At 40.0% G+C, this 24,928-nt stretch overlaps 34 non-coding genes and 20 pseudogenes across 34 annotated transcripts; all 54 read left to right on the top strand.

Annotated features, from left to right (window-relative positions):
- Positions 1 to 200: 200 nt before the first annotated feature.
- LOC146041481 (5S ribosomal RNA) lies at positions 201 to 319 on the top strand. Its single transcript, XR_014463490.1, has one exon. It is a non-coding gene; the product is annotated as a 5S ribosomal RNA (ribosomal RNA).
- Positions 320 to 664: 345 nt separating this feature from the next.
- On the top strand, positions 665 to 783 carry LOC146046173 (5S ribosomal RNA). Its single transcript, XR_014465772.1, has one exon. It is a non-coding gene; the product is annotated as a 5S ribosomal RNA (ribosomal RNA).
- A 345-nt stretch (positions 784 to 1,128) lies between these two features.
- LOC146036592 (5S ribosomal RNA) lies at positions 1,129 to 1,247 on the top strand (annotated as a pseudogene).
- A 345-nt stretch (positions 1,248 to 1,592) lies between these two features.
- Positions 1,593 to 1,711, top strand: LOC146036883 (5S ribosomal RNA; annotated as a pseudogene).
- A 345-nt stretch (positions 1,712 to 2,056) lies between these two features.
- LOC146035695 (5S ribosomal RNA) lies at positions 2,057 to 2,175 on the top strand. The gene has a single exon (XR_014460701.1). It is a non-coding gene; the product is annotated as a 5S ribosomal RNA (ribosomal RNA).
- A 345-nt stretch (positions 2,176 to 2,520) lies between these two features.
- LOC146034378 (5S ribosomal RNA) lies at positions 2,521 to 2,639 on the top strand. Its single transcript, XR_014459790.1, has one exon. It is a non-coding gene; the product is annotated as a 5S ribosomal RNA (ribosomal RNA).
- Positions 2,640 to 2,984: 345 nt separating this feature from the next.
- Positions 2,985 to 3,103, top strand: LOC146035417 (5S ribosomal RNA; annotated as a pseudogene).
- A 346-nt stretch (positions 3,104 to 3,449) lies between these two features.
- LOC146038584 (5S ribosomal RNA) lies at positions 3,450 to 3,568 on the top strand (annotated as a pseudogene).
- A 345-nt stretch (positions 3,569 to 3,913) lies between these two features.
- LOC146047388 (5S ribosomal RNA) lies at positions 3,914 to 4,032 on the top strand. Its single transcript, XR_014466024.1, has one exon. It is a non-coding gene; the product is annotated as a 5S ribosomal RNA (ribosomal RNA).
- Positions 4,033 to 4,377: 345 nt separating this feature from the next.
- Positions 4,378 to 4,496, top strand: LOC146037967 (5S ribosomal RNA; annotated as a pseudogene).
- A 345-nt stretch (positions 4,497 to 4,841) lies between these two features.
- LOC146048170 (5S ribosomal RNA) lies at positions 4,842 to 4,960 on the top strand. Its single transcript, XR_014466095.1, has one exon. It is a non-coding gene; the product is annotated as a 5S ribosomal RNA (ribosomal RNA).
- Positions 4,961 to 5,305: 345 nt separating this feature from the next.
- LOC146047134 (5S ribosomal RNA) lies at positions 5,306 to 5,424 on the top strand. The gene has a single exon (XR_014466001.1). It is a non-coding gene; the product is annotated as a 5S ribosomal RNA (ribosomal RNA).
- A 344-nt stretch (positions 5,425 to 5,768) lies between these two features.
- LOC146045900 (5S ribosomal RNA) lies at positions 5,769 to 5,887 on the top strand. Its single transcript, XR_014465669.1, has one exon. It is a non-coding gene; the product is annotated as a 5S ribosomal RNA (ribosomal RNA).
- Positions 5,888 to 6,232: 345 nt separating this feature from the next.
- Positions 6,233 to 6,351, top strand: LOC146045926 (5S ribosomal RNA). The gene has a single exon (XR_014465683.1). It is a non-coding gene; the product is annotated as a 5S ribosomal RNA (ribosomal RNA).
- A 347-nt stretch (positions 6,352 to 6,698) lies between these two features.
- LOC146036932 (5S ribosomal RNA) lies at positions 6,699 to 6,817 on the top strand (annotated as a pseudogene).
- Positions 6,818 to 7,162: 345 nt separating this feature from the next.
- Positions 7,163 to 7,281, top strand: LOC146046793 (5S ribosomal RNA). The gene has a single exon (XR_014465970.1). It is a non-coding gene; the product is annotated as a 5S ribosomal RNA (ribosomal RNA).
- A 345-nt stretch (positions 7,282 to 7,626) lies between these two features.
- LOC146035845 (5S ribosomal RNA) lies at positions 7,627 to 7,745 on the top strand (annotated as a pseudogene).
- A 345-nt stretch (positions 7,746 to 8,090) lies between these two features.
- On the top strand, positions 8,091 to 8,209 carry LOC146041346 (5S ribosomal RNA). The gene has a single exon (XR_014463476.1). It is a non-coding gene; the product is annotated as a 5S ribosomal RNA (ribosomal RNA).
- Positions 8,210 to 8,554: 345 nt separating this feature from the next.
- Positions 8,555 to 8,673, top strand: LOC146038375 (5S ribosomal RNA; annotated as a pseudogene).
- Positions 8,674 to 9,018: 345 nt separating this feature from the next.
- On the top strand, positions 9,019 to 9,137 carry LOC146035721 (5S ribosomal RNA; annotated as a pseudogene).
- A 345-nt stretch (positions 9,138 to 9,482) lies between these two features.
- LOC146047123 (5S ribosomal RNA) lies at positions 9,483 to 9,601 on the top strand. The gene has a single exon (XR_014466000.1). It is a non-coding gene; the product is annotated as a 5S ribosomal RNA (ribosomal RNA).
- A 345-nt stretch (positions 9,602 to 9,946) lies between these two features.
- On the top strand, positions 9,947 to 10,065 carry LOC146034940 (5S ribosomal RNA). Its single transcript, XR_014460349.1, has one exon. It is a non-coding gene; the product is annotated as a 5S ribosomal RNA (ribosomal RNA).
- A 345-nt stretch (positions 10,066 to 10,410) lies between these two features.
- LOC146045889 (5S ribosomal RNA) lies at positions 10,411 to 10,529 on the top strand. Its single transcript, XR_014465659.1, has one exon. It is a non-coding gene; the product is annotated as a 5S ribosomal RNA (ribosomal RNA).
- Positions 10,530 to 10,875: 346 nt separating this feature from the next.
- On the top strand, positions 10,876 to 10,994 carry LOC146046235 (5S ribosomal RNA). The gene has a single exon (XR_014465800.1). It is a non-coding gene; the product is annotated as a 5S ribosomal RNA (ribosomal RNA).
- Positions 10,995 to 11,339: 345 nt separating this feature from the next.
- LOC146046496 (5S ribosomal RNA) lies at positions 11,340 to 11,458 on the top strand. The gene has a single exon (XR_014465904.1). It is a non-coding gene; the product is annotated as a 5S ribosomal RNA (ribosomal RNA).
- Positions 11,459 to 11,803: 345 nt separating this feature from the next.
- LOC146048159 (5S ribosomal RNA) lies at positions 11,804 to 11,922 on the top strand. The gene has a single exon (XR_014466094.1). It is a non-coding gene; the product is annotated as a 5S ribosomal RNA (ribosomal RNA).
- Positions 11,923 to 12,267: 345 nt separating this feature from the next.
- LOC146047112 (5S ribosomal RNA) lies at positions 12,268 to 12,386 on the top strand. Its single transcript, XR_014465999.1, has one exon. It is a non-coding gene; the product is annotated as a 5S ribosomal RNA (ribosomal RNA).
- A 345-nt stretch (positions 12,387 to 12,731) lies between these two features.
- Positions 12,732 to 12,850, top strand: LOC146035397 (5S ribosomal RNA; annotated as a pseudogene).
- Positions 12,851 to 13,196: 346 nt separating this feature from the next.
- Positions 13,197 to 13,315, top strand: LOC146046233 (5S ribosomal RNA). The gene has a single exon (XR_014465799.1). It is a non-coding gene; the product is annotated as a 5S ribosomal RNA (ribosomal RNA).
- Positions 13,316 to 13,660: 345 nt separating this feature from the next.
- LOC146035566 (5S ribosomal RNA) lies at positions 13,661 to 13,779 on the top strand (annotated as a pseudogene).
- Positions 13,780 to 14,124: 345 nt separating this feature from the next.
- Positions 14,125 to 14,243, top strand: LOC146048148 (5S ribosomal RNA). The gene has a single exon (XR_014466093.1). It is a non-coding gene; the product is annotated as a 5S ribosomal RNA (ribosomal RNA).
- A 345-nt stretch (positions 14,244 to 14,588) lies between these two features.
- Positions 14,589 to 14,707, top strand: LOC146047685 (5S ribosomal RNA). Its single transcript, XR_014466051.1, has one exon. It is a non-coding gene; the product is annotated as a 5S ribosomal RNA (ribosomal RNA).
- A 345-nt stretch (positions 14,708 to 15,052) lies between these two features.
- LOC146038617 (5S ribosomal RNA) lies at positions 15,053 to 15,161 on the top strand (annotated as a pseudogene).
- Positions 15,162 to 15,506: 345 nt separating this feature from the next.
- LOC146048137 (5S ribosomal RNA) lies at positions 15,507 to 15,625 on the top strand. Its single transcript, XR_014466092.1, has one exon. It is a non-coding gene; the product is annotated as a 5S ribosomal RNA (ribosomal RNA).
- A 345-nt stretch (positions 15,626 to 15,970) lies between these two features.
- On the top strand, positions 15,971 to 16,089 carry LOC146037267 (5S ribosomal RNA; annotated as a pseudogene).
- A 345-nt stretch (positions 16,090 to 16,434) lies between these two features.
- On the top strand, positions 16,435 to 16,553 carry LOC146035634 (5S ribosomal RNA). Its single transcript, XR_014460687.1, has one exon. It is a non-coding gene; the product is annotated as a 5S ribosomal RNA (ribosomal RNA).
- Positions 16,554 to 16,899: 346 nt separating this feature from the next.
- Positions 16,900 to 17,018, top strand: LOC146035818 (5S ribosomal RNA; annotated as a pseudogene).
- Positions 17,019 to 17,363: 345 nt separating this feature from the next.
- Positions 17,364 to 17,482, top strand: LOC146046161 (5S ribosomal RNA). Its single transcript, XR_014465768.1, has one exon. It is a non-coding gene; the product is annotated as a 5S ribosomal RNA (ribosomal RNA).
- Positions 17,483 to 17,827: 345 nt separating this feature from the next.
- Positions 17,828 to 17,946, top strand: LOC146046156 (5S ribosomal RNA). Its single transcript, XR_014465761.1, has one exon. It is a non-coding gene; the product is annotated as a 5S ribosomal RNA (ribosomal RNA).
- A 345-nt stretch (positions 17,947 to 18,291) lies between these two features.
- Positions 18,292 to 18,410, top strand: LOC146036586 (5S ribosomal RNA; annotated as a pseudogene).
- Positions 18,411 to 18,755: 345 nt separating this feature from the next.
- On the top strand, positions 18,756 to 18,874 carry LOC146036125 (5S ribosomal RNA; annotated as a pseudogene).
- Positions 18,875 to 19,219: 345 nt separating this feature from the next.
- LOC146035583 (5S ribosomal RNA) lies at positions 19,220 to 19,338 on the top strand. The gene has a single exon (XR_014460678.1). It is a non-coding gene; the product is annotated as a 5S ribosomal RNA (ribosomal RNA).
- Positions 19,339 to 19,683: 345 nt separating this feature from the next.
- Positions 19,684 to 19,802, top strand: LOC146047972 (5S ribosomal RNA). The gene has a single exon (XR_014466077.1). It is a non-coding gene; the product is annotated as a 5S ribosomal RNA (ribosomal RNA).
- Positions 19,803 to 20,147: 345 nt separating this feature from the next.
- LOC146035412 (5S ribosomal RNA) lies at positions 20,148 to 20,266 on the top strand (annotated as a pseudogene).
- A 346-nt stretch (positions 20,267 to 20,612) lies between these two features.
- Positions 20,613 to 20,731, top strand: LOC146034621 (5S ribosomal RNA). Its single transcript, XR_014460031.1, has one exon. It is a non-coding gene; the product is annotated as a 5S ribosomal RNA (ribosomal RNA).
- A 345-nt stretch (positions 20,732 to 21,076) lies between these two features.
- LOC146035524 (5S ribosomal RNA) lies at positions 21,077 to 21,195 on the top strand. Its single transcript, XR_014460668.1, has one exon. It is a non-coding gene; the product is annotated as a 5S ribosomal RNA (ribosomal RNA).
- A 346-nt stretch (positions 21,196 to 21,541) lies between these two features.
- Positions 21,542 to 21,660, top strand: LOC146034334 (5S ribosomal RNA). The gene has a single exon (XR_014459746.1). It is a non-coding gene; the product is annotated as a 5S ribosomal RNA (ribosomal RNA).
- A 345-nt stretch (positions 21,661 to 22,005) lies between these two features.
- LOC146046150 (5S ribosomal RNA) lies at positions 22,006 to 22,124 on the top strand. The gene has a single exon (XR_014465760.1). It is a non-coding gene; the product is annotated as a 5S ribosomal RNA (ribosomal RNA).
- A 345-nt stretch (positions 22,125 to 22,469) lies between these two features.
- LOC146046145 (5S ribosomal RNA) lies at positions 22,470 to 22,588 on the top strand. Its single transcript, XR_014465759.1, has one exon. It is a non-coding gene; the product is annotated as a 5S ribosomal RNA (ribosomal RNA).
- Positions 22,589 to 22,933: 345 nt separating this feature from the next.
- Positions 22,934 to 23,052, top strand: LOC146036577 (5S ribosomal RNA; annotated as a pseudogene).
- A 345-nt stretch (positions 23,053 to 23,397) lies between these two features.
- LOC146036120 (5S ribosomal RNA) lies at positions 23,398 to 23,516 on the top strand (annotated as a pseudogene).
- Positions 23,517 to 23,861: 345 nt separating this feature from the next.
- Positions 23,862 to 23,980, top strand: LOC146035469 (5S ribosomal RNA). Its single transcript, XR_014460659.1, has one exon. It is a non-coding gene; the product is annotated as a 5S ribosomal RNA (ribosomal RNA).
- Positions 23,981 to 24,325: 345 nt separating this feature from the next.
- On the top strand, positions 24,326 to 24,444 carry LOC146036033 (5S ribosomal RNA; annotated as a pseudogene).
- Positions 24,445 to 24,790: 346 nt separating this feature from the next.
- On the top strand, positions 24,791 to 24,909 carry LOC146034610 (5S ribosomal RNA). The gene has a single exon (XR_014460020.1). It is a non-coding gene; the product is annotated as a 5S ribosomal RNA (ribosomal RNA).
- Positions 24,910 to 24,928: the final 19 nt, after the last annotated feature.

Below are 24,928 nucleotides of genomic sequence, written 5' to 3'. Positions count from 1 at the left end.
TTCCAACTGCTTTTGGCAGCTAAACAGTGTTGAGCCTCTTTAGTAGTTTAATTTAAGACCCCCTGCTAATATCATTTCCTGTAGGTCTTTTTACATTACCAACACATGATTTTTTTCAGTAAGCCAATACAGTTAGGAAACTTTTTTATTAGCTTACCTGGTGATAGATGTAGAAGAGGGCAAAAAAGTGCATGTATCTCACCTACAGCCATACCACGTTGGATAGGCCCAATCTCGTCTGATCTTGGAAGCTAAGCAGTGTTGGGCCTGGTTAGTACTTGGGTGGGAGACCACATGGGAACACCAGGTGCTGTAGGTTTTTTCACATTACTGGCAAATTGTTTTTATTCTCTAGCTATTTAAATTGGAAACTTTTTCTTTTTATTGCCAATACAGACATTTGGAAGAGGTCAAACAGACACAATAGGCATCACCTAAAGACTTACCACACTGTTTAGGCCCAATTCCAACTGCTTTTGGCAGCTAAACAGTGTTGAGCCTCTTTAGTAGTTTAATTTAAGACCCCCTGCTAATATCATCTCCTGTAGGTCTTTTTACATTACCAACATGTGATTTTTTTCAATAAGCCAATACAGTTAGGAAACTTTTTTATTAGCTTACCTGGTGATAGAAGAATAAGAGGGCAATAAAGTCCCTGTATCTCACTTACAGCCATACCACATTGGATCGGCCCAATCTCGTCCGATCTTGGAAGCTAAGCAGTGTTGGGCCTGGTTAGTACTTGGGTGGGAGACCACATGAGAACACCAGGTGCTGTAGGTTTTTTCACATTACTGGCAAATTGTTTTTATTCTCTAGCTATTTAAATTGGAAACTTTTTCTTTTTATTGCCAACACAGACATTTGGAAGAGGTCAAACAGACACAATAGCCATCACCTAAAGACTTACCACACTGTTTTGGCCCAATTCCAACTGCTTTTGGCAGCTAAACAGTGTTGAGCCTCTTTAGTAGTTTAATTTAAGACCCCCTGCTAATATCATGTCCTGTAGGTCTTTTTACATTACCAACACATGATTTTTTTCAGTAAGCCAATACAGTTAGGACACTTTTTTATTAGCTTACCTGGTGATAGAAGTAGAAGAGGGCAAAAAAGTGCCTGTATCTCACCTACAGCCATACCACATTGGATCGGCCCAATATCGTCCGATCATGGAAGCTAAGCAGTGTTGGGCCTGGTTAGTACTTGGGTGGGAGACCACATGGGAACACCAGGTGCTGTAGGTTTTTTCACATTACTGGCAAATTGTTTTTATTCTCTAGCTATTTAAATTGGAAACTTTTTCTTTTTATTGCCAGTACAGACATTTGGAAGAAGTCAAACCGACACAATAGCCATCACCTAAAGACTTACCACACTGTTTAGGCCCAATTCCAACTGCTTTTGGCAGCTTAACAGTGTTGAGCCTCTTTAGTAGTTTAATTTAAGACCCCCTGCTAATATCATGTCCTGTAGGTCTTTTTACATTACCAACACATGATTTTTTTCAGTAAGCCAATACAGTTAGGAAACTTTTTTATTAGCTTACCTGGTGATAGATGTAGAAGAGGGCAAAAAAGTGCCTTTATCTCACCTACAGCCATACCACATTGGATAGGCCCAATCTCGTCTGTTCTTTGAAGCTAAGCAGTGTTGGGCCTGGTTAGTACTTGTGTGGGAGACCACATGGGAACACCAGGTGCTGTAGATTTTTTCACATTACTGGCAAATTGTTTTTATTCTCTAGCTATTTAAATTGGAAACTTTTTCTTTTTATTGCCAGCACAGTCATTTGGAAGAGGTCAAACAGACACAATAGCCATCACCTAAAGACTTACCACACTGTTTAGGCCCAATTCCAACTGCTTTTGGCAGCTAAACAGTGTTGAGCCTCTTTAGTAGTTTAATTTAAGACCCCCTGCTAATATCATGTCCTGTAGATCTTTTTACATTACCAACACATGATTTTTTTCAGTAAGCCAATACAGTTAGGAAACTTTTTTATTAGCTTACCTGGTGATAGATGTAGAAGAGGGCAAAAAAGTGCCTGTATCTCACCTACAGCCATACCACATTGGATAGGCCCAATCTCGTCTGATCTTGGAAGCTAAGCAGTGTTGGGCCTGGTTAGTACTTGGGTGGGAGACCACATGGGAACACCAGGTGCTGTAGGTTCTTTCACATTACTGGCAAATTGTTTTTATTCTCTAGCTATTTAAATTGGAAACTTTTTCTTTTTATTGCCAGCACAGACATTTGGAAGAGGTCAAACAGACACAATAGCCATCACCTAAAGACTTACCACACTGTTTAGGCCCAATTCCAACTGCTTTTGGCAGCTAAACAGTGTTGAGCCTCTTTTGTAGTTTAATTTAAGACCCCCTGCTAATATCATGTCCTGTAGGTCTTTTTACATTACCAACACATGATTTTTTTCAGTAAGCCAATACAGTTAGGAAACTTTTGTATTAGCTTACCTGGTGATAGAAGTAGAAGAGGGCAAAAAAGTGCCTGTATCTCACCTACAGCCATGCCACATTGGATAGGCCCAATCTCGTCTGATCTTTGAAGCTAAGCAGTGTTGGGCCTGGTTAGTACTTGGGTGGGAGACCACATGGGAACACCAGGTGCTGTAGGTTTTTTCACATTACTGGCAAATTGTTTTTATTCTCTAGCTATTTAAATTGGAAACTTTTTCTTTTTATTGCCAGTACAGACATTTGGAAGAAGTCAAACAGACACAATAGCCATCACCTAAAGACTTACCACACTGTTTAGGCCCAATTCCAACTGCTTTTGGCAGCTAAACAGTGTTGAGCCTCTTTAGTAGTTTAATTTAAGACCCCCTGCTAATATCATGTCCTGTAGGTCTTTTTACATTACCAACACATGATTTTTTTCAGTAAGCCAATACAGTTAGGAAACTTTTTTATTAGCTTACCTGGTGATAGATGTAGAAGAGGGCAAAAAAGTGCCTGTATCTCACATACAGCCATACCACATTGGATAGGCCCAATCTCGTCTGATCTTGGAAGCTAAGTAGAGTTGGGCCTGGTTAGTACTTGGGTGGGAGACCACATGGGAACACCAGGTGCTGTAGGTTTTTTCACATTACTGGCAAATTGTTTTTATTCTCTAGCTATTTAAATTGGAAACTTTTTCTTTTTATTGCCAGCACAGACATTTGGAAGAGGTCAAACAGACACAATAGCCATCACCTAAAGACTTACCACACTGTTTAGGCCCAATTCCAACTGCTTTTGGCAGCTAAACAGTGTTGAGCCTCTTTAGTAGTTTAATTTAAAACCCCCTGCTAATGTCATGTCCTGTAGGTCTTTTTACATTACCAACAGATGATTTTTTTTTAGTAAGCCAATACAGTTAGGAAACTTTTTTATTAGCTTACCTGGTGATAGAAGTAGAAGAGGGCAAAAAAGTGCCTGTATCTAACCTTCAGCCATACCACATTGGATCGGCCCAATCTCGTCGGATATTGTAAGCTAAGCAGTGTTGGGCTTGGTTAGTTCTTGGGTGGGAGACCACATGGGAACACCAGGTGCTGTAGGTTTTTTCACATTACTGGCAAATTGTTTTTATTCTCTAGCTATTTAAATTGGAAACTTTTTCTTTTTATTGCCAGCACAGACATTTGGAAGAGGTCAAACAGACACAATAGCCATCACCTAAAGACTTACCACACTGTTTAGGCCCAATTCCAACTGCTTTTGGCAGCTAAACAGTGTTGAGCCTCTTTAGTAGTTTAATTTAAGACCCCCTGCTAATATCATGTCCTGTAGGTCTTTTTACATTACCAACACATGATTTTTTTCAGTAAGCCAATACAGTTAGGAAACTTTTTTATTAGCTTACCTGGTGATAGAAGTAGAAGAGGGCAAAAAAGTGCCTGTATCTCACCTACAGCCATACCACATTGGATCGGCCCAATTTCGTCTGATCTTGGAAGCTAAGCAGTGTTGGGCCTGGTTAGTACTTGGGTGGGAGACCACATGGGAACACCAGGTGCTGTAGGTTTTTTCACATTACTGGCAAATTGTTTTTATTCTCTAGCTATTTAAATTGGAAACTTTTTCTTTTTATTGCCAGCACAGACATTTGGAAGAGGTCAAACAGACACAATAGCCATCACCTAAAGACTTACCACATTGTTTAGGCCCAATTCCAACTGCTTTTGGCAGCTAAACAGTGTTGAACCTCTTTTGTAGTTTAATTTAAGACCCCCTGCTAATATCATGTCCTGTAGGTCTTTTTACATTACCAACACATGATTTTTTTCAGTAAGCCAATACAGTTAGGAAACTTTTGTATTAGCTTACCTGGTGATAGAAGTAGAAGAGGGCAAAAAAGTGCCTGTATCTCACCAACAGCCATACCACATTGGATAGGCCCAATCTCGTCTGTTCTTTGAAGCTAAGCAGTGTTGGGCCTGGTTAGTACTTGGGTGGGAGACCACATGGGAACACCAGTTGCTGTAGATTTTTTCACATTACTGGCAAATTGTTTTTATTCTCTAGCTATTTAAATTGGAAACTTTTTCTTTTTATTGCCAGCACAGACATTTGGAAGAGGTCAAACACACACTATAGCCATCACCTAAAGACTTACCACACTGTTTAGGCCCAATTCCAACTGCTTTTGGCAGATAAACAGTGTTGAGCCTCTTTAGTAGTTTAATTTAAGACCCCCTGCTAATATCATGTCCTGTAGGTCTTTTTACATTACCAACACATGATTTTTTTCAGTAAGCCAATACAGTTAGGAAACTTTTTTATTAGCTTACCTGGTGATAGATGTAGAAGAGGGCAAAAAAGTGCCTGCATCTCACCTACAGCCATACCACATTGGATAGGCCCAATCTCGTCTGATCTTGGAAGCTAAGCAGTGTTTGGCCTGGTTAGTACTTGGGTGGGAGACCACATGGGAACACCAGGTGCTGTAGGTTTTTTCACATTACTGGCAAATTGTTTTTATTCTCTAGCTATTTAAATTGGAAACTTTTTCTTTTTATTGCCAGCACAGACATTTGGAGGAGGTCAAACAGACACACTAGCCATCACCTAAAGACTTACCACACTGTTTAGGCCCAATTCCAACTGCTTTTGGCAGCTAAACAGTGTTGAGCCTCTTTTGTAGTTTAATTTAAGACCCCCTGCTAATATCATGTCCTGTAGGTCTTTTTACATTACCAACACATGATTTTTTTCAGTAAGCCAATACAGTTAGGAAACTTTTGTATTAGCTTACCTGGTGATAGAAGTAGAAGAGGGCAAAAAAGTGCCTGTATCTCACCTACAGCCATACCACATTGGATAGGCCCAATCTCGTCTGATCTTTGAAGCTAAGCAGTGTTGGGCCTGGTTAGTACTTGGGTGGGAGACCACATGGGAACACCAGGTGCTGTAGGTTTTTTCGCATTACTGGCAAATTGTTTTTATTCTCTAGCTATTTTAATTGGAAACTTTTTCTTTTTATTGCAGTACAGACATTTGGAAGAAGTCAAACAGACACAATAGCCATCACCTAAAGACTTACCACACTGTTTAGGCCCAATTCCAACTGCTTTTGGCAGCTAAACAGTGTTGAGCCTCTTTAGTAGTTTTATTTAAGACCCCCTGCTAATATCATGTCCTGTAGGTCTTTTTACATTACCAACACATGATTTTTTTCAGTAAGCCAATACAGTTAGGAAACTTTTTTATTAGCTTACCTGGTGATAGATGTAGAAGAGGGCAAAAAAGTGCCTTTATCTCACCTACAGCCATACCATATTGGATAGGCCCAATCTCGTCTGATCTTGGAAGCTAAGCAGTGTTGGGCCTGGTTAGTACTTAGGTGGGAGACCACATGGGAACACCAGGTGCTGTAGGTTTTTTCACATTACTGGCAAATTGTTTTTATTCTCTAGCTATTTAAATTGGAAACTTTTTCTTTTTATTGTCAGCACAGACATTTGGAAGAGGTCAAACAGACACAATAGCCATCACCTAAAGACTTACCACACTGTTTAGGCCCAATTCCAACTGCTTTTGGCAGCTAAACAGTGTTGAGCCTCTTTAGTAGTTTTATTTAAGACCCCCTGCTAATATCATGTCCTGTAGGTCTTTTTACATTACCAACACATGATTTTTTTTAGTAAGCCAATACAGTTAGGAAACTTTTTTATTAGCTTACCTGGTGATAGATGTAGAAGAGGGCAAAAAAGTGCCATTATCTCACCTACAGCCATACCACATTGGATAGGCCCAATCTCGTCTGATCTTGGAAGCTAAGCAGTGTTGGGTCTGGTTAGTACTTGGGTGGGAGACCACATGGGAACACCAGGTGCTGTAGGTTTTTTTCACATTACTGGCAAATTGATTTTTTTTCTCTAGCTATTTAAATTGGAAACTTTTTCTTTTTATTGCCAGCACAGACATTTGGAAGAGGTCAAACAGACACAATAGCCATCACCTAAAGACTTACCACATTGTTTAGGCCCAATTCCAACTGCTTTTGGCAGCTAAACAGTGTTGAACCTCTTTTGTAGTTTAATTTAAGACCCCCTGCTAATATCATGTCCTGTAGGTCTTTTTACATTACCAACACATGATTTTTTTCAGTAAGCCAATACAGTTAGGAAACTTTTGTATTAGCTTACCTGGTGATAGAAGTAGAAGAGGGCAAAAAAGTGCCTGTATCTCACCTACAGCCATACCACGTTGGATAGGCCCAATCTCGTCTGTTCTTTGAAGCTAAGCAGTGTTGGGCCTGGTTAGTACTTGAGTGGGAGACCACATGGGAACACCAGGTGCTGTAGATTTTTTCACATTACTGGCAAATTGTTTTTATTCTCTAGCTATTTAAATTGGAAACTTTTTCTTTTTATTGCCAGCACAGACATTTGGAAGAGGTCAAACAGACACAATAGCCATCACCTAAAGACTTACCACACTGTTTAGGCCCAATTCCAACTGCTTTTGGCAGCTAAACAGTGTTGAGCCTCTTTAGTAGTTTAATTTAAGACCCCCTGCTAATATCATGTCCTGTAGGCCTTTTTACATTACCAACACATGATTTTTTTCAGTAAGCCAATACAGTTAGGAAACTTTTTTATTAGCTTACCTGGTGATAGATGTAGAAGAGGGCAAAAAAGTGCCTGTATCTCACCTACATCCATACCACATTGGATAGGCCCAATCTCGTCTGATCTTGGAAGCTAAGCAGTGTTGGGCCTGGTTAGTACTTGGGTGGGAGACCACATGGGAACACCAGGTGCTGTAGGTTTTTTCACATTATTGGCAAATTGTTTTTATTCTCTAGCTATTTAAATTGGAAACTTTTTATTTTTATTGCCAGTACAGACATTTGGAAGAAGTCAAACAGACACAATAGCCATCACCTAAAGACTTACCACACTGTTTAGGCCCAATTCCAACTGCTTTTGGCAGTTAAACAGTGTTGAGCCTCTTTTGTAGTTTAATTTAAGACCCCCTGCTAATATCATGTCCTGTAGGTCTTTTTACATTACCAACACATGATTTTTTTCAGCAAGCCAATACAGTTAGGAAACTTTTGTATTAGCTTACCTGGTGATAGAAGTAGAAGAGGGCAAAAAAGTGCCTGTATCTCACCTACAGCTATACCACATTGGATAGGCCCAATCTCGTCTGATCTTTGAAGCTAAGCAGTGTTGGGCTTGGTTAGTACTTGGGTGGGAGACCACATGGGAACACCAAGAGCTGTAGGTTTTTTCACATTATTGGCAAATTGTTTTTATTCTCTAGCTATTTAAATTGGAAACTTTTTCTTTTTATTGCCAGTACAGACATTTGGAAGAAGTCAAACAGACACAATAGCCATCACCTAAAGACTTACCACACTGTTTAGGCCCAATTCCAACTGCTTTTGGCAGCTAAACAGTGTTGAGCCTCTTTAGTTGTTTAATTTAAGACCCCCTGCTAATATCATGTCCTGTAGGTCTTTTTACATTACCAACACATGATTTTTTTCAGTAAGCCAATACAGTTAGGAAACTTTTTTATTAGCTTACCTGGTGATAGATGTAGAAGAGGGCAAAAAAGTGCCTGTATCTCACCTACAGCCATACCACATTGGATAGGCCCAATCTCGTCTGATCTTGGAAGCTAAGCAGTGTTGGGCCTGGTTAGTACTTGGTTGGGAGACCACATGGGAACACCAGGTGCTGTAGGTTTTTTCACATTACTGGCAAATTGTTTTTATTCTCTAGCTATTTAAATTGAAAACTTTTTCGTTTTATTGCCAGCACAGACATTTGGAAGAGGTCAAACAGACACAATAGCCATCACCTAAAGACTTACCACACTGTTTAGGCCCAATTCCAACTGCTTTTGGCAGCTAAACAGTGTTGAGCCTCTTTAGTAGTTTAATTTAAGACCCCCTGCTAATATCATGTCCTGTAGGTCTTTTTACATTACCAACACATGATTTTTTTCAGTAAGCCAATACAGTTAGGAAACTTTTTTATTAGCTTACCTGGTGATAGAAGTAGAAGAGGGCAAAAAAGTGCCTGCATCTCACCTACAGCCATACCACATTGGATCGGACCAATATCGTCCGATCATGGAAGCTAAGCAGTGTTGGGCCTGGTTAGTTCTTGGGTGGGAGACCACATGGGAACACCAGGTGCTGTAGGTTTTTTCACATTACTTGCAAATTGTTTTTATTCTCTAGCTATTTAAATTGGAAACTTTTTCTTTTTATTGCCAGCACAGACATTTGGAAGAGGTCAAACAGACACAATAGCCATCACCTAAAGACTTACCACACTGTTTAGGCCCAATTCCAACTGCTTTTGGCAGCTAAACAGTGTTGAGCCTCTTTAGTAGTTTAATTTAAGACCCCCTGCTAATATCATGTCCTGTAGGTCTTTTTACATTACCAACACATGATTTTTTTCAGTAAGCCAATACAGTTAGGAAACTTTTGTATTAGCTTACCTGGTGATAGAAGTAGAAGAGGGCAAAAAAGTGCCTGTATCTCACCTACAGCCATACCACATTGGATAGGCCCAATCTCGTCTGATCTTGGAAGCTAAGAAGTGTTTGGCCTGGTTAGTACTTGGGTGGGAGACCACATGGGAACACCAGGTGCTGTAGGTTTTTTCACATTACTGGCAAATTGTTTTTATTCTCTAGCTATTTAAATTGGAAACTTTTTCTTTTTATTGCCAGCACAGACATTTGGAAGAGGTCAAACAGACACAATAGCCATCACCTAAAGACTTACCACACTGTTTAGGCCCAATTCCAACTGCTTTTGGCAGCTAAACAGTGTTGAGCCTCTTTTGTAGTTTAATTTAAGACCCCCTGCTAATATCATGTCCTGTAGGTCTTTTTACATTACCAACACATGATTTTTTTCAGTAAGCCAATACAGTTAGGAAACTTTTGTATTAGCTTACCTGGTGATAGAAGTAGAAGAGGGCAAAAAAGTGCCTGTACCTCACCTACAGCCATACCACATTGGATAGGCCCAATCTCGTCTGATCTTTGAAGCTAAGCAGTGTTGGGCCTGGTTAGTACTTGGGTGGGAGACCACATGGGAACACCAGGTGCTGTAGGTTTTTTCACATTACTGGCAAATTGTTTTTATTCTCTAGCTATTTAAATTGGAAACTTTTTCTTTTTATTGCCAGTACAGACATTTGGAAGAAGTCAAACAGACACAATAGCCATCACCTAAAGACTTACCACACTGTTTAGGCCCAATTCCAACTGCTTTTGGCAGCTAAACAGTGTTGAGCCTCTTTAGTAGTTTAATTTAAGACCCCCTGCTAATATCATGTCCTGTAGGTCTTTTTACATTACCAACACATGATTTTTTTCAGTAAGCCAATACAGTTAGGAAACTTTTTTATTAGCTTACCTGGTGATAGATGTAGAAGAGGGCAAAAAAGTGCCTGTATCTCACATACAGCCATACCACATTGGATAGGCCCAATCTCATCTGATCTTGGAAGCTAAGTAGAGTTGGGCCTGGTTAGTACTTGGGTGGGAGACCACATGGGAACACCAGGTGCTGTAGGTTTTTTCACATTACTGGCAAATTGTTTTTATTCTCTAGCTATTTAAATTGGAAACTTTTTCTTTTTATTGCCAGCACAGACATTTGGAAGAGGTCAAACAGACACAATAGCCATCACCTAAAGACTTACCACACTGTTTAGGCCCAATTCCAACTGCTTTTGGCAGCTAAACAGTGTTGAGCCTCTTTAGTAGTTTAATTTAAGACCCCCTGCTAATATCATGTCCTGTAGGTCTTTTTACATTACCAACACATGATTTTTTTCAGTAAGCCAATACAGTTAGGAAACTTTTTTATTAGCTTACCTGGTGATAGAAGTAGAAGAGGGCAAAAAAGTGCTTGTATCTCACCTACAGCCATACCACATTGGATCGGCCCAATCTCGTCTGATCTTGGAAGCTAAGCAGTGTTGGGCCTGATTAGTACTTGGGTGGGAGACCACGTGGGAACTCCAGGTGCTGTAGGTTTTTTTCACATTACTGGCAAATTGTTTTTATTCTCTAGCTATTTAAATTGGAAACTTTTTCTTTTTATTGCCAGCACAGACATTTGGAAGAGGTCAAACAGACACAATAGCCATCACCTAAAGACTTACCACACTGTTTAGGCCCAATTCCAACTGCTTTTGGCAGCTAAACAGTGTTGAGCCTCTTTAGTAGTTTAATTTAAGACCCCCTGCTAATATCATGTCCTGTAGGTCTTTTTACATTACCAACACATAATTTTTTTCAGTAAGCCAATACAGTTAGGAAACGTTTTTATTAGCTTACCTGGTGATAGATGTAGAAGAGGGCAAAAAAGTGCCTGTATCTCACCTACAGCCATACCACATTGGATAGGCCCAATCTCATCCGATCTTGGAAGCTAAGCAGTGTTGGACCTGTCTAGTACTTGGGTGGGAGACCGCATGGGAACACCAGGTGCTGTAGGTTTTTTCACATTACTGGCAAATTGTTTTTATTCTCTAGCTATTTAAATTGGAAACTTTTTCTTTTTATTGCCAGCACAGACATTTGAAAGAGGTCAAACAGACACAATAGCCATCACCTAACGACTTACCACACTGTTTAGGCCCAATTCCAACTGCTTTTGGCAGCTAAACAGTGTTGAGCCTTTTTAGTAGTTTAATTTAAGACCCCCTGCTAATATCATGTCCTGTAGGTCTTTTAACATTACCAACACATGATTTTTTTCAGTAAGCCAATACAGTTAGGAAACTTTTTTATTAGCTTACCTGGTGATAGATGTAGAAGAGGGCAAAAAAGTGCCTGTATCTCACCTACAGCCATACCACATTGGATAGTCCCAATCTTGTCTGATCTTGGAAGCTAAGCAGTGTTGGGCCTGGTTAGTACTTGGGTGGGAGACCACATGGGAACACCAGGTGCTGTAGGTTATTTCACATTACTGGCAAATTGTTTTTATTCTCTAGCTATTTAAATTGGAAACTTTTTCTTTTTATTGCCAGCACAGACATTTGGAAGAGGTCAAACAGACACAATAGCCATCACCTAAAGACTTACCACACTGTTTAGGCCCAATTCCAACTGCTTTTGGCAGCTAAACAGTGTTGAGCCTCTTTAGTAGTTTAATTTAAGACCCCCTGCTAATATCATGTCCTGTAGGTCTTTTTACATTACCAACACATGATTTTTTTCAGTAAGCCAATACAGTTAGGAAACTTTTGTATTAGCTTACCTGGTGATAGAAGTAAAAGAGGGCAAAAAAGTGCCTGTATCTCACCTACAGCCATACCACATTGGATAGGCCCAATCTCGTCTGATCTTGGAAGCTAAGCAGTGTTTGGCCTGGTTAGTACTTGGGTGGGAGACCACATGGGAACACCAGGTGCTGTAGGTTTTTTCACATTACTGGCAAATTGTTTTTATTCTCTAGCTATTTAAATTGGAAACTTTTTCTTTTTATTGCCAGCACAGACATTTGGAAGAGGTCAAACAGACACAATAGCCATCACCTAAAGACTTACCACACTGTTTAGGCCCAATTCCAACTGCTTTTGGCAGCTAAACAGTGTTGAGCCTCTTTTGTAGTTTAATTTAAGACCCCCTGCTAATATCATGTCCTGTAGGTCTTTTTACATTACCAACACATGATTTTTTTCAGTAAGCCAATACAGTTAGGAAACTTTTGTATTAGCTTACCTGGTGATAGAAGTAGAAGAGGGCAAAAAAGTGCCTGTATCTCACCTACAGCCATACCACATTGGATAGGCCCAATCTCGTCTGATCTTTGAAGCTAAGCAGTGTTGGGCCTGGTTAGTACTTGGGTGGGAGACCACATGGGAACACCAGGTGCTGTAGGTTTTTTCACATTACTGGCAAATTGTTTTTATTCTCTAGCTATTTAAATTGGAAACTTTTTCTTTTTATTGCCAGCACAGACATTTGGAAGAGGTCAAACAGACACAATAGCCATCACCTAAAGACTTACCACACTGTTTAGGCCCAATTCCAACTGCTTTTGGCAGCTAAACAGTGTTGAGCCTCTTTAGTAGTTTAATTTAAGACCCCCTGCTAATATCATGTCCTGTAGGTCTTTTTACATTACCAACACATGATTTTTTTCAGTAAGCCAATACAGTTAGGAAACTTTTTTATTAGCTTACCTGGTGATAGAAGTAGAAGAGGGCAAAAAAGTGCTTGTATCTCACCTACAGCCATACAACATTGGATCGGCCCAATCTCGTCTGATCTTGGAAGCTAAGCAGTGTTGGGCCTGATTAGTACTTGGGTGGGAGACCACATGGGAACTCCAGGTGCTGTAGGTTTTTTTCACATTACTGGCAAATTGTTTTTATTCTCTAGCTATTTAAATTGGAAACTTTTTCTTTTTATTGCCAGCACAGACATTTGGAAGAGGTCAAACAGACACAATAGCCATCACCTAAAGACTTACCACACTGTTTAGGCCCAATTCCAACTGCTTTTGGCAGCTAAACAGTGTTGAGCCTCTTTAGTAGTTTAATTTAAGACCCCCTGCTAATATCATGTCCTGTAGGTCTTTTTACATTACCAACACATGATTTTTTTCAGTAAGCCAATACAGTTAGGAAACTTTTTTATTAGCTTACCTGGTGATAGATGTAGAAGAGGGCAAAAAAGTGCCTGTATCTCACCTACAGCCATACCACATTGGATAGGCCCAATCTCATCCGATCTTGGAAGCTAAGCAGTGTTGGACCTGTCTAGTACTTGGGTGGGAGACCGCATGGGAACACCAGGTGCTGTAGGTTTTTTCACATTACTGGCAAATTGTTTTTATTCTCTAGCTATTTAAATTGGAAACTTTTTCTTTTTATTGCCAGCACAGACATTTGAAAGAGGTCAAACAGACACAATAGCCATCACCTAAAGACTTACCACACTGTTTAGGCCCAATTCCAACTGCTTTTGGCAGCTAAACAGTGTTGAGCCTTTTTAGTAGTTTAATTTAAGACCCCCTGCTAATATCATGTCCTGTAGGTCTTTTAACATTACCAACACATGATTTTTTTCAGTAAGCCAATACAGTTAGGAAACTTTTTTATTAGCTTACCTGGTGATAGATGTAGAAGAGGGCAAAAAAGTGCCTGTATCTCACCTACAGCAATACCACATTGGATAGTCCCAATCTTGTCTGATCTTGGAAGCTAAGCAGTGTTGGGCCTGGTTAGTACTTGGGTGGGAGACCACATGGGAACACCAGGTGCTGTATGTTTTTTCACATTACTGGCAAATTGTTTTTATTCTCTAGCTATTTAAATTGGAAACTTTTTCTTTTTATTGCCAGCACAGACATTTGGAAGAGGTCAAACAGACACAATAGCCATCACCTAAAGACTTACCACACTGTTTAGGCCCAATTCCAACTGCTTTTGGCAGCTAAACAGTGTTGAGCCTCTTTAGTAGTTTAATTTAAGACCCCCTGCTAATATCATGTCCTGTAGGTCTTTTTACATTACCAACACATGATTTTTTTCAGTAAGCCAATACAGTTAGGAAACTTTTGTATTAGCTTACCTGGTGATAGAAGTAAAAGAGGGCAAAAAAGTGCCTGTATCTCACCTACAGCCATACCACATTGGATAGGCCCAATCTCGTCTGATCTTGGAAGCTAAGCAGTGTTTGGCCTGGTTAGTACTTGGGTGGGAGACCACATGGGAACACCAGGTGCTGTAGGTTTTTTCACATTACTGGCAAATTGTTTTTATTCTCTAGCTATTTAAATTGGAAACTTTTTCTTTTTATTGCCAGCACAGACATTTGGAAGAGGTCAAACATACACAATAGCCATCACCTAAAGACTTACCACACTGTTTAGGCCCAATTCCAACTGCTTTTGGCAGCTAAACAGTGTTGAGCCTCTTTTGTAGTTTAATTTAAGACCCCCTGCTAATATCATGTCCTGTAGGTCTTTTTACATTACCAACACATGATTTTTTTCAGTAAGCCAATACAGTTAGGAAACTTTTGTATTAGCTTACCTGGTGATAGAAGTAGAAGAGGGCAAAAAAGTGCCTGTATTTCACCTACAGCCATACCACATTGGATAGGCCCAATCTTGTCTGATCTTGGAAGCTAAGCAGTGTTGGGCCTGGTTAGTACTTAGGTGGGAGACCACATGGGAACACCAGGTGCTGTAGGTTTTTTCAAATTACTGGCAAATTGTTTTTATTCTCTAGCTATTTAAATTGGAAACTTTTTCTTTTTATTGCCAGTACAGACATTTGGAAGAGGTCAAACAGACACAATAGCCATCACCTAAAGACTTACCACACTGTTTAGGCCCAATTCCAACTGCTTTTGGCAGCTAAACAGTGTTGAGCCTTTTTAGTAGTTTAATTTAAGACCCCCTGCTAATATCATGTCTTGTAGGTCTTTTTACATTACCAACACATGATTTTTTTCAGTAAGCCAATACAGTTAGGAAACTTTTTTATTAGCTTACCTGGTGATAGATGTAGAAGAGGGCAAAAAAGTGCCTGTATCTCACCTACAGCCTTACCACATTGGATAGTCCTGATCTTGGAAGCTAAGCAGTGTTGGGCCTGGTTAGTACTTGGGTGGGAGACCACATGGGAACACCAGGTGCTGTAGGTTTTTTCACATTACTGGCAAATTGTTTTTATTCTCTAGCTATTTAAATTGGAAACTTTTTCTTTTTATTGCCAGCACAGACATTTGGAAGAGGTCAAACAGACACAATAACCATCACCTAAAGACTTACCACACTGTTTAGGCCCAATTCCAACTGCTTTTGGCAGCTAAACAGTGTTGAGCCTCTTTAGTAGTTTAATTTAAGACCCCCTGCTAATATCATGTCCTGTAGGTCTTTTTACATTACCAACACATGATTTTTTTCAGTAAGCCAATACAGTTAGGAAACTTTTGTATTAGCTTACCTGGTGATAGAAGTAAAAGAGGGCAAAAAAGTGCCTGTATCTCACCTACAGCCATACCACATTGGATAGGCCCAATCTCGTCTGATCTTGGAAGCTAAGCAGTGTTTGGCCTGGTTAGTACTTGGGTGGGAGACCACATGGGAACACCAGGTGCTGTAGGTTTTTTCACATTACTGGCAAATTGTTTTTATACTCTAGCTATTTAAATTGGAAACTTTTTCTTTTTATTGCCAGCACAGACATTTGGAAGAGGTCAAACAGACACAATAGCCATCACCTAAAGACTTACCACACTGTTTAGGCCCAATTCCAACTGCTTTTGGCAGCTAAACAGTGTTGAGCCTCTTTTGTAGTTTAATTTAAGACCCCCTGCTAATATCATGTCCTGTAGGTCTTTTTACATTACCAACACATGATTTTTTTCAGTAAGCCAATACAGTTAGGAAACTTTTGTATTAGCTTACCTGGTGATAGAAGTAGAAGAGGGCAAAAAAGTGCCTGTATCTCACCTACAGCCATACCACATTGGATAGGCCCAATCTCGTCTGATCTTTGAAGCTATGCAGTGTTGGGCCTGGTTAGTACTTGGGTGGGAGACCACATGGGAACAGCAGGTGCTATAGGTTTTTTCACAATACTGGCAAATTGTTTTTATTCTCTAGCTATTTAAATTGGAAACTTTTTCTTTTTATTGCCAGCACAGACATTTGGAAGAGGTCAAACAGACACAATAGCCATCACCTAAAGACTTACCACACTGTTTAGGCCAAATTCCAACTGCTTTTGGCAGCTAAACAGTGTTGAGCCTCTTTAGTAGTTTAATTTAAGACCCCCTGCTAATATCATGTCCTGTAGGTCTTTTTACATTACCAACACATGATTTTTTTCAGTAAGCCAATACAGTTAGGAAACTTTTTTATTAGCTTACCTGGTGATAGATGTAGAAAAGGGCAAAAAAGTGCATGTATCTCACCTACAGCCATACCACATTGGATAGGCCCAATCTCGTCTGATCTTGGAAGCTAAGCAGTGTTGGGCCTGGTTAGTACTTGGGTGGGAGACCACATGGGAACACCAGGTGCTGTAGGTTTTTTCACATTACTGGCAAATTGTTTTTATTCTCTAGCTATTTAAATTGGAAACTTTTTCTTTTTAATTGCCAGTACAGACATTTGGAAGAGGTCAAACAGACACAATAGGCATCACCTAAAGACTTACCACACTGTTTAGGCCCAATTCCAACTGCTTTTGGCAGCTAAACAGTGTTGAGCCTCTTTAGTAGTTTAATTTAAGACCCCCTGCTAATATCATGTCCTGTAGGTCTTTTTACATTACCAACACATGATTTTTTTCAGTAAGCCAATACAGTTAGGAAACTTTTTTATTAGCTTACCTGGTGATAGATGTAGAAGAGGGCAAAAAAGTGCCTGTATCTCACCTACAGCCATACCACATTGTGTAGGCCCAATCTCGTCTGATCTTGGAAGCTAAGCAGCGTTGGTCCTGGTTAGTACTTGGGTGGGAGACCACATGGGAACACCAGGTGCTGTAGGTTTTTTCACATTACTGGCAAATTGTTTTTATTCTCTAGCTATTTAAATTGGAAACTTTTTCTTTTTATTGCCAGCACAGACATTTGGAAGAGGTCAAACAGACACAATAGCCATCACCTAAAGACTTACCACACTGTTTAGGCCCAATTCCAACTGCTTTTGGCAGCTAAACAGTGTTGAGCCTCTTTAGTAGTTTAATTTAAGACCCCCTGCTAATATCATCTCCTGTAGGTCTTTTTACATTACCAACACGTGATTTTTTTCAATAAGCCAATACAGTTAGGAAACTTTTTTATTAGCTTACCTGGTGATAGTAGAATAAGAGGGCAATAAAGTCCCTGTATCTCACTTACAGCCATACCACATTGGATCGGCCCAATCTCGTCCGATCTTGGAAGCTAAGCAGTGTTGGGCCTGGTTAGTACTTGGGTGGGAGACCACATGAGAACACCAGGTGCTGTAGGTTTTTTCACATTACTGGCAAATTGTTTTTATTCTCTAGCTATTTAAATTGGAAACTTTTTCTTTTTATTGCCAACACAGACATTTGGAAGAGGTCAAACAGACACAATAGCCATCACCTAAAGACTTACCACACTGTTTAGGCCCAATTCCAACTGCTTTTGGCAGCTAAACAGTGTTGAGCCTCTTTAGTAGTTTAATTTAAGACCCCCTGCTAATATCATGTCCTGTAGGTCTTTTTACATTACCAACACATGATTTTTTTCAGTAAGCCAATACAGTTAGGACACTTTTTTATTAGCTTACCTGGTGATAGAAGTAGAAGAGGGCAAAAAAGTGCCTGTATCTCACTTACAGCCATACCACATTGGATCGGCCCAATCTCGTCCGATCTTGGAAGCTAAGCAGTGTTGGGCCTGGTTAGTACTTGGGTGGGAGACCACATGAGAACACCAGGTGCTGTAGGTTTTTTCACATTACTGGCAAATTGTTTTTATTCTCTAGCTATTTAAATTGGAAACTTTTTCTTTTTATTGCCAACACAGACATTTGGAAGAGGTCAAACAGACACAATAGCCATCACCTAAAGACTTACCACACTGTTTAGGCCCAATTCCAACTGCTTTTGGCAGCTAAACAGTGTTGAGCCTCTTTAGTAGTTTAATTTAAGACCCCCTGCTAATATCATGTCCTGTAGGTCTTTTTACATTACCAACACATGATTTTTTTCAGTAAGCCAATACAGTTAGGACACTTTTTTATTAGCTTACCTGGTGATAGAAGTAGAAGAGGGCAAAAAAGTGCCTGTATCTCACCTACAGCCATACCACATTGGATCGGCCCAATATCGTCCGATCATGGAAGCTAAGCAGTGTTGGGCCTGGTTAGTACTTGGGTGGGAGACCACATGGGAACACCAGGTGCTGTAGGTTTTTTCACATTACTGGCAAATTGTTTTTATTCTCTAGCTATTTAAATTGGAAACTTTTTCTTTTTATTGCCAGTACAGACATTTGGAAGAAGTCAAACCGACACAATAGCCATCACCTAAAGACTTACCACACTGTTTAGGCCCAATTCCAACTGCTTTTGGCAGCTTAACAGTGTTGAGCCTCTTTAGTAGTTTAATTTAAGACCCCCTGCTAATATCATGTCCTGTAGGTCTTTTTACATTACCAACACATGATTTTTTTCAGTAAGCCAATACAGTTAGGAAACTTTTTTATTAGCTTACCTGGTGATAGATGTAGAAGAGGGCAAAAAAGTGCCTTTATCTCACCTACAGCCATACCACATTGGATAGGCCCAATCTCGTCTGTTCTTTGAAGCTAAGCAGTGTTGGGCCTGGTTAGTACTTGGGTGGGAGACCACATGGGAACACCAGGTGCTGTAGATTTTTTCACATTACTGGCAAATTGTTTTTATTCTCTAGCTATTTAATTTGGAAACTTTTTCTTTTTATTGCCAGTACAGACATTTGGAAGAGGTCAAACAGACACAATAGCCATCACCTAAAGACTTACCACACTGTTTAGGCCCAATTCCAACTGCTTTTGGCAGCTAAACAGTGTTGAGCCTCTTCAGTAGTTTAATTTAAGACCCCCTGCTAATATCATGTCCTGTAGATCTTTTTACATTACCAACACATGATTTTTTTCAGTAAGCCAATACAGTTAGGAAACTTTTTTATTAGCTTACCTGGTGATAGATGTAGAAGAGGGCAAAAAAGTGCCTGTATCTCACCTACAGCCATACCACATTGGATAGGCCCAATCTCGTCTGATCTTGGAAGCTAAGCAGTGTTGGGCCTGGTTAGTACTTGGGTGGGAGACCACATGGGAACACCAGGTGCTGTAGGTTCTTTCACATTACTGGCAAATTGTTTTTATTCTCTAGCTATTTAAATTGGAAACTTTTTCTTTTTATTGCCAGCACAGACATTTGGAAGAGGTCAAACAGACACAATAGCCATCACCTAAAGACTTACCACACGGTTTAGGCCCAATTCCAACTGCTTTTGGCAGCTAAACAGTGTTGAGCCTCTTTTGTAGTTTAATTTAAGACCCCCTGCTAATATCATGTCCTGTAGGTCTTTTTAAATTACCAACACATGATTTTTTTCAGTAAGCCAATACAGTTAGGAAACTTTTTTATTAGCTTACCTGGTGATAGAAGTAGAAGAGGGCAAAAAAGTGCCTGTATCTCACGTACAGCCATACCACATTGGATCGGCCCAATCTCGTCCGATCTTGGAAGCTAAGCAGTGTTGGGCCTGGTTAGTACTTGGGTGGGAGACCACATGGGAACACCAGGTGCTGTAGGTTTTTTCACATTACTGGCAAATTGTTTTTATTCTCTAGCTGTTTAAATTGGAAACTTTTTCTTTTTATTGCCAGCACAGACATTTGGAAGAGGTCAAACAGACACAATAGCCATCACCTAAAGACTTACCACACTGTTTAGGCCCAATTCCAACTGCTTTTGGCAGCTAAACAGTGTTGAGCCTCTTTAGTAGTTTAATTTAAGACCCCCTGCTAATATCATGTCCTGTAGGTCTTTTTACATTACCAACACATGATTTTTTTCAGTAAGCCAATACAGTTAGGAAACTTTTTTATTAGCATACCTGGTGATAGATGTAGAAGAGGGCAAAAAAGTGCCTCTATCTCACATACAGCCATACCACATTGGATAGGCCCAATCTCGTCTGATCTTGGAAGCTAAGTAGAGTTGGGCCTGGTTAGTACTTGGGTGGGAGACCACATGGGAACACCAGGTGCTGTAGGTTTTTTCACATTACTGGCAAATTGTTTTTATTCTCTAGCTATTTAAATTGGAAACTTTTTCTTTTTATTGCCAGCACAGACATTTGGAAGAGGTCAAACAGACACAATAGCCATCACCTAAAGACTTACCACACTGTTTAGGCCCAATTCCAACTGCTTTTGGCAGCTAAACAGTGTTGAGCCTCTTTAGTAGTTTAATTTAAGACCCCCTGCTAATGTCATGTCCTGTAGGTCTTTTTACATTACCAACAGATGATTTTTTTTTAGTAAGCCAATACAGTTAGGAAACTTTTTTATTAGCTTACCTGGTGATAGAAGTAGAAGAGGGCAAAAAAGTGCCTGTATCTAACCTTCAGCCATACCACATTGGATCGGCCCAATCTCGTCCGATCTTGGAAGCTAAGCAGTGCTGGGCTTGGTTAGTACTTGGGTGGGAGACCACATGGGAACACCAGGTGCTGTAGGTTTTTTCACATTACTGGCAAATTGTTTTTATTCTCTAGCTATTTAAATTGGAAACTTTTTCTTTTTATTGCCAGCACAGACATTTGGAAGAGGTCAAACAGACACAATAGCCATCACCTAAAGACTTACCACACTGTTTAGGCCCAATTCCAACTGCTTTTGGCAGCTAAACAGTGTTGAGCCTCTTTAGTAGTTTAATTTAAGACCCCCTGCTAATATCATGTCCTGTAGGTCTTTTTACATTACCAACACATGATTTTTTTCAGTAAGCCAATACAGTTAGGAAACTTTTTTATTAGCTTACCTGGTGATAGATGTAGAAAAGGGCAAAAAAGTGCATGTATCTCACCTACAGCCATACCACATTGGATAGGCCCAATCTCGTCTGATCTTGGAAGCTAAGCAGTGTTGGGCCTGGTTAGTACTTGGGTGGGAGACCACATGGGAACACCAGGTGCTGTAGGTTTTTTCACATTACTGGCAAATTGTTTTTATTCTCTAGCTATTTAAATTGGAAACTTTTTCTTTTTAATTGCCAGTACAGACATTTGGAAGAGGTCAAACAGACACAATAGGCATCACCTAAAGACTTACCACACTGTTTAGGCCCAATTCCAACTGCTTTTGGCAGCTAAACAGTGTTGAGCCTCTTTAGTAGTTTAATTTAAGACCCCCTGCTAATATCATGTCCTGTAGGTCTTTTTACATTACCAACACATGATTTTTTTCAGTAAGCCAATACAGTTAGGAAACTTTTTTATTAGCTTACCTGGTGATAGATGTAGAAGAGGGCAAAAAAGTGCCTGTATCTCACCTACAGCCATACCACATTGTGTAGGCCCAATCTCGTCTGATCTTGGAAGCTAAGCAGTGTTGGTCCTGGTTAGTACTTGGGTGGGAGACCACATGGGAACACCAGGTGCTGTAGGTTTTTTCACATTACTGGCAAATTGTTTTTATTCTCTAGCTATTTAAATTGGAAACTTTTTCTTTTTATTGCCAGCACAGACATTTGGAAGAGGTCAAACAGACACAATAGCCATCACCTAAAGACTTACCACACTGTTTAGGCCCAATTCCAACTGCTTTTGGCAGCTAAACAGTGTTGAGCCTCTTTAGTAGTTTAATTTAAGACCCCCTGCTAATATCATCTCCTGTAGGTCTTTTTACATTACCAACACGTGATTTTTTTCAATAAGCCAATACAGTTAGGAAACTTTTTTATTAGCTTACCTGGTGATAGAAGAATAAGAGGGCAATAAAGTCACGGTATCTCACTTACAGCCATACCACATTGGATCGGCCCAATCTCGTCCGATCTTGGAAGCTAAGCAGTGTTGGGCCTGGTTAGTACTTGGGTGGGAGACCACATGAGAACACCAGGTGCTGTAGGTTTTTTCACATTACTGGCAAATTGTTTTTATTCTCTAGCTATTTAAATTGGAAACTTTTTCTTTTTATTGCCAGCACAGACATTTGGAAGAGGTCAAACAGACACAATAGCCATCACCTAAAGACTTACCACACTGTTTAGGCCCAATTCCAACTGCTTTTGGCAGCTAAACAGTGTTGAGCCTCTTTAGTAGTTTAATTTAAGACCCCCTGCTAATATCATGTCCTGTAGGTCTTTTTACATTACCAACACATGATTTTTTTCAGTAAGCCAATACAGTTAGGACACTTTTTTATTAGCTTACCTGGTGATAGAAGTAGAAGAGGGCAAAAAAGTGCCTGTATCTCACTTACAGCCATACCACATTGGATCGGCCCAATCTCGTCCGATCTTGGAAGCTAAGCAGTGTTGGGCCTGGTTAGTACTTGGGTGGGAGACCACATGAGAACACCAGGTGCTGTAGGTTTTTTCACATTACTGGCAAATTGTTTTTATTCTCTAGCTATTTAAATTGGAAACTTTTTCTTTTTATTGCCAACACAGACATTTGGAAGAGGTCAAACAGACACAATAGCCATCACCTAAAGACTTACCACACTGTTTAGGCCCAATTCCAACTGCTTTTGGCAGCTAAACAGTGTTGAGCCTCTTTAGTAGTTTAATTTAAGACCCCCTGCTAATATCATGTCCTGTAGGTCTTTTTACATTACCAACACATGATTTTTTTCAGTAAGCCAATACAGTTAGGACACTTTTTTATTAGCTTACCTGGTGATAGAAGTAGAAGAGGGCAAAAAAGTGCCTGTATCTCACCTACAGCCATACCACATTGGATCGGCCCAATATCGTCCGATCATGGAAGCTAAGCAGTGTTGGGCCTGGTTAGTACTTGGGTGGGAGACCACATGGGAACACCAGGTGCTGTAGGTTTTTTCACATTACTGGCAAATTGTTTTTATTCTCTAGCTATTTAAATTGGAAACTTTTTCTTTTTATTGCCAGTACAGACATTTGGAAGAAGTCAAACCGACACAATAGCCATCACCTAAAGACTTACCACACTGTTTAGGCCCAATTCCAACTGCTTTTGGCAGCTTAACAGTGTTGAGCCTCTTTAGTAGTTTAATTTAAGACCCCCTGCTAATATCATGTCCTGTAGGTCTTTTTACATTACCAACACATGATTTTTTTCAGTAAGCCAATACAGTTAGGAAACTTTTTTATTAGCTTACCTGGTGATAGATGTAGAAGAGGGCAAAAAAGTGCCTTTATCTCACCTACAGCCATACCACATTGGATAGGCCCAATCTCGTCTGTTCTTTGAAGCTAAGCAGTGTTGGGCCTGGTTAGTACTTGGGTGGGAGACCACATGGGAACACCAGGTGCTGTAGATTTTTTCACATTACTGGCAAATTGTTTTTATTCTCTAGCTATTTAATTTGGAAACTTTTTCTTTTTATTGCCAGTACAGACATTTGGAAGAGGTCAAACAGACACAATAGCCATCACCTAAAGACTTACCACACTGTTTAGGCCCAATTCCAACTGCTTTTGGCAGCTAAACAGTGTTGAGCCTCTTCAGTAGTTTAATTTAAGACCCCCTGCTAATATCATGTCCTGTAGATCTTTTTACATTACCAACACATGATTTTTTTCAGTAAGCCAATACAGTTAGGAAACTTTTTTATTAGCTTACCTGGTGATAGATGTAGAAGAGGGCAAAAAAGTGCCTGTATCTCACCTACAGCCATACCACATTGGATAGGCCCAATCTCGTCTGATCTTGGAAGCTAAGCAGTGTTGGGCCTGGTTAGTACTTGGGTGGGAGACCACATGGGAACACCAGGTGCTGTAGGTTCTTTCACATTACTGGCAAATTGTTTTTATTCTCTAGCTATTTAAATTGGAAACTTTTTCTTTTTATTGCCAGCACAGACATTTGGAAGAGGTCAAACAGACACAATAGCCATCACCTAAAGACTTACCACACGGTTTAGGCCCAATTCCAACTGCTTTTGGCAGCTAAACAGTGTTGAGCCTCTTTTGTAGTTTAATTTAAGACCCCCTGCTAATATCATGTCCTGTAGGTCTTTTTAAATTACCAACACATGATTTTTTTCAGTAAGCCAATACAGTTAGGAAACTTTTTTATTAGCTTACCTGGTGATAGAAGTAGAAGAGGGCAAAAAAGTGCCTGTATCTCACATACAGCCATACCACATTGGATCGGCCCAATCTCGTCTGATCTTGGAAGCTAAGTAGAGTTGGGCCTGGTTAGTACTTGGGTGGGAGACCACATGGGAACACCAGGTGCTGTAGGTTTTTTCACATTACTGGCAAATTGTTTTTATTCTCTAGCTATTTAAATTGGAAACTTTTTCTTTTTATTGCCAGCACAGACATTTGGAAGAGGTCAAACAGACACAATAGCCATCACCTAAAGACTTACCACACTGTTTAGGCCCAATTCCAACTGCTTTTGGCAGCTAAACAGTGTTGAGCCTCTTTAGTAGTTTAATTTAAGACCCCCTGCTAATGTCATGTCCTGTAGGTCTTTTTACATTACCAACAGATGATTTTTTTTTAGTAAGCCAATACAGTTAGGAAACTTTTTTATTAGCTTACCTGGTGATAGAAGTAGAAGAGGGCAAAAAAGTGCCTGTATCTAACCTTCAGCCATACCACATTGGATCGGCCCAATCTCGTCCGATCTTGGAAGCTAAGCAGTGCTGGGCTTGGTTAGTACTTGGGTGGGAGACCACATGGGAACACCAGGTGCTGTAGGTTTTTTCACATTACTGGCAAA

This window comes from Crinia signifera, chromosome 1 (genome assembly GCF_055691185.1).
Source record: "Crinia signifera chromosome 1, ASM5569118v1, whole genome shotgun sequence".
Taxonomy (NCBI): Eukaryota; Metazoa; Chordata; class Amphibia; order Anura; family Myobatrachidae; genus Crinia; species Crinia signifera.
Note: the sequence above shows the minus strand (reverse complement) of the source record. Positions and strands in the feature narration are given on the sequence as shown.